Consider the following 5,031-nt stretch of genomic DNA (forward strand, 5'->3'; position numbering starts at 1 on the left):
AAAAATATAGTCACATCCTTTATTTAAATGATGAAACTACTAAGAGATAAATGATAAAATCATTTTACATTAGTTTTTTTTTAGAATACTGACTTTTGTTTCCTTTCTCCCTTGCCACAGCAGGTGTTTTTTGGTTTTGTCAACCCAGGATATGTGTTAATTTTTTAACTTTGAGTGTCCTGGGACCTACAGGATATGAGTTCAAACCTACAGAAACCATTGGTTACAGATTACAAAAGAAGATGTTTTAATTTTTCTACCCAGATCCTAGTAAATTTTCCTTATCATCTTTTTTTTTTTCCGAGACAAAAGTGCATTCATTACTGAATATGCAGTCTTTTCCAGTGTCCCGAGTTTAAAAGATAGTCTCAATTACAACTTCCCATTTTAGTTCTGTTCTTGAATATCCTATAAAATCCAAGGATCTAGATTCTTAAAATTGGCAGACATCATGAGGAAATAAGTATTTTGGGACCTACTTATCCTTTTAATTTCCTATATCTTTTTGTTTTTGACATCCAGCCTTTTAAAAACTGTATGTTTATTATTCAGAAATATATTTTAGGTTTGAATTAGTTTTTGGATATTTATTTCATACTATTAGAAATGGAGATTAATGCTTTTCTATTCCATTCTTTTCCCCATATAGACAGCTATAGCTAATTTTTAACATAGCACTTATTTTGTATTTAAGAAGGAAAAATGTTAAAGGCATAATAGACAAATCATTTGAATATTTTAACTCAAAATGCTAATAAAATATGCATCTTCATGTGGCTATTTTTGAAATATTTACTTTCCTTTATCGTTGCATAATTTACAAGATAATCTTTGTTTTTTGTTTGTTTTATGAGGATTGATAAGATGCAACATAGAAAAGAAGGGTAAATACAAATGTTTCGTGAGTCATAGTATTTTTTTGGATGCTTCCAAATTTGGCTATCTGTTGATTCAACTATTAATTACACTCTATTACTTTGTACTATAGGATTAATTCCAAGCAGCTAAAAAGGTTTAATTAAATAATTTCATTCTATTGAGGCCACCATATAAATAATTCCATTGTTTCCAACAGCATAAGTTAAAAAACAATTGTAGAGAATATCTTTTCAGAATTTTTAAGATGCAGTAATGCATTGGAAGATTTGTAGAGACAGTGTCATAACTTCACTGCAGCACCCCAGCAATATTAATTTGAACACTTTGAAAAATGCAGATTAACTTTAGATTATGTGTAAATGGTAATTTTATACATACTGATGTTCATCCTTTGCTATTTCAGAATGGAACTGGAACTTTTCTAGACATATCACTATTGAGTCTTAATTAAAGATCATAAACAATTTTATTCCTTCCTTAGACACCTGACATATTTGTTTTCGTTTAAGTAAGTAAATTTAATTTTGGATTCTTTTAACATTTATGCATTCTTTTTTTCTCATTTGAAATGTTATTGTCTCCACATTTTACACTTTGTGAGAGCTAAAGTGCTATTATATTTAATTCTCAAGAGAATACTATACAATTAATTCATAATGCAGAGAATGAAACCATGTAAGATGAATAAAGCAATCAAAATTATTTTAAATCTTTTGTATATCATATATTTAAATTTAATTATAGGCAGTTTAGCTTTCCTCAAGCAGAATATTTGTGTTGCAACTTATTTAACAGTAAAACATATTTTAGCTCTTTATCAGCTTTGTATTGAAAAACCTGAATAATGTTAGTAAAGTAGATAAAGCAAACACACGCAAAAAATAGAATTTACCTTGACACAACTATGAGATGAGGTTTCAGCTGAGGTTTCTAAACTTAAGGGATTACTACCAATTGTCCTCAGAGTAATACCTATGTGGCTCACACCTGAAATTCTATTTACATATATTTCTCTTAATTTCATCAACCATTTGTTCTAGACACCTGTATTTGCTAGGTTGCTGGCTTGATGAGGTAGAGAAAACACATTTTCAATATAAAAATCACAAAAAAAGATTGATTGGTATCAACTAGTTAAAGCTACCAATTTGATTATTTAAATGAGATTTTGTGTCTTTTTCTATCTTTAAGATTGCAAAATGTAATCCTTACATAGGATCTTTAGAGGAAATCAACCACATAAATAAGGTGAGTTTGTAGTTCTAAGGTGGGGCCAATTTTTTCCTATGCCAGTCGTTAGATACTGAAATGACTTCCTATCATTTGATGCAAAGCTCCAGTCCCTGAGGGTCACTTGTCATCTGTACTCACTATGACTTCTTCCTAGAGGCTCTGAGTACCTTGACACAATCCAGGGAAAATTTCTGGCACACCAAAATGTGTCTAGGTCCCCACGAGCATCTGTTCTGATTGGTCATTGCTTTCTCCATAAAATTGTTATATGTTCAATATCATCCTAGTTGTAAGAGATACAGTCTTACTAGAAGATAAATTCTATATCAGTGTTGGTGATATGACTTATTATGTGTATTCTATGCCTTAAAAGTAAAACAATTAGAGTAAACCAAAAGTTGGGTAAATAAACCCAGAAATGAATTATTTATAGATTCAGATGCTCTTTGTACAGTGAAATATATGAAATACAGTATAAAAAACACTGAATAAAGTGTCTGAGTCAGAGCCAATCAAAGGTGAGTTTCCTTTTCCCATATTTCCTAATGGAGTGTTGAGTTCTTAGAGCAATTCAGGTGGTGTGAAGTACCTAGGGAGTTAAGTAGCTTAGTCTTCCCAAAAGTCTAAATTGTAGGCTGGAAAGAATGATGCTGCCATCTTGACACAGGAAATTCTTCTGCTTCCATACCTGTGCAATTGACCCTAGGAATTGTCATTTTAGAGTTCTTAAAATCTAAATCATGTACTAATGATCATTACATGGAATTCTTTAGTTGGCTCTCTCAGACATACAAAGGTGGAGCCTACATGTCATAAAACAATATGTATTTTCAAACAATTAGAGTGAAGTGAAGGAGAATGGTAGGATTCCGATCCTTTCAATTACTACTGGTGGACATCTGAAAATAATTTCCTTGATAAAATGAGAATGCTAACACTACTTTGAATAATTTTTTATGAGGATGAATATGATAATGTATATATAATGAGTCCAACCTAGTGCCTGGCACATTTTAAGAACTCAAAAAGTGGTGTTATTTTTAATTAATATGTTGTTAATGATTATAAACAGTGTTACTTTCCTTTCCATTGGAAGATTCCAATATTTGCTCTTGTATTAATAATAACTTTAAAAATACCAAGAGCAGAAAAGTATCAAGAAAAGAGAATATAGGGAGAAAAAAAGTGTTAAAAAGGGGCTATTTATTTATTTAAGATGAAGAAAGTGGTATTCATATGAATTACCTGTCAAAGTAACTTTCTATCTTTCCTGCCAGAAATTTCCATAAGTGACAATTTCGTCAATGATCTCTCCATTTCCTTTGCTTGCTTCTCTCTTCTTCTTTTATCACCAAGAAATATGCAAATTATTATTTAGGACCTTTCTTTTTCTCGGAAATTTTTGGTAGAAACATATGTAAGACATAAAACAACATGCCTATTGTGTACCAAATATTGTTTCAGCTGCATGATTTTCATCTTTATCAATTTTTAGTCTGTGTCTCAAAAATGTTAGGTTCAGGAGAAAAAAATGTCCCCGAATACCTGAAGTAATTTCATTGATTCAATAGCCAGCATTCCCTTTGGCCTTATAGTGCACCCAAGTTTTCATCCGGCCAAAACTGTCTAGTAATGTAACTAAAGTCACTCAATTCTGATTTGAATTATCTCACAGCCTGAATAAAATTGTTTTATGTACAATTAAATTTTATTTATAGAAATATTTTTTGTGCCTATGTTCATCCTGAGTAAACCTACCCAAATGAAAGATTTTAGAATGTTTTCTATGTTGGTCTTTCATATCCATTTGAGAGGAATATGTATTCTATTTTTGATAAGTGCCTTTTAAAATCATTTTTAAATATTTTATTTTTTCTAAAAATTATTTTCTAAGAATTCTTAACAACAATATTTGCTCAATGTTATTAATTGTTTTAGTATATTATAAAATATGTCTTTTTAGTGGGACTTAATAAGGTTACAAATTTATTAGATTTAATTAATTGTCCTATGTTGTAGGGATAAAACCTATTCAACCGAAATTCGCTGATAGATGGCTTAGTTTGTAAGTTCCTATTTAATTTATGTTTTTCATCCATGTTCTTAACTGTGATTTGTCTTTTATGATTTCCCTTTTGTGTTCTAATATTTAAGTATCAAGAATATGCTACCCTCATATAACAAATTAAGTTGATCACATCTTCTATGCTTCAGAATAGTTTTTATGGAATGAGGATTAGCTATTTCATAAAAGTTTCAAGTAACTCTCCTATGAAATCATTTGGTTCCAGTAACTTTGTTGATGTAATTCCTTATTAATTTAAAAATATTCACCAAGGTTATTGATCTATCCAGGATTTTATCTTGTAATGAGTAAATTGTGTTTATTCTTATATTTTATAACAGTCTTCTACTTCAACCATATTATCAGATTTGCTGTGTCATTTCTTGTATCTATATTCTTTGCATTTTTAACCTACTTAGAATTTTTAAAAAATCAGTTACATCCATTTCATGTTTTCTGTTTTTTTTTTTTTTTTTTTAATTAAAACTTCCAGGCCAGATAATATTTACTTATTATTTTTCTCAAATAACTACCTTTAAACCTTTTATCATGTGTTAAGCTTTCCTGGTTTTAGTTCACTGGTTATTGCTTTTAACATTATGTTGGTTCTCTTTTATTTTTCCAACTTTATAAATTGTACGCTTACATCAATGTATTTCATTTTTTCTAACTTTATAACAACATTTTTATTTATAGATATTTTGGGGGTGTATCCTACAATCTTTAATATCTAGGATTTAGAAATAGATATTTGTTATGTGTTTGCCTATCTATCTTCAAAAGGAAGTTGACCTGCCTTCTAAGAAACCATATTTCGTGTAATCCCCAGCCAAGTCTCCAGGGAGTAGCCATTT

This window comes from Pteropus alecto, unplaced genomic scaffold, assembly GCF_000325575.1.
Source record: "Pteropus alecto unplaced genomic scaffold, ASM32557v1 scaffold38, whole genome shotgun sequence".
NCBI lineage: Eukaryota > Metazoa > Chordata > Mammalia > Chiroptera > Pteropodidae > Pteropus > Pteropus alecto.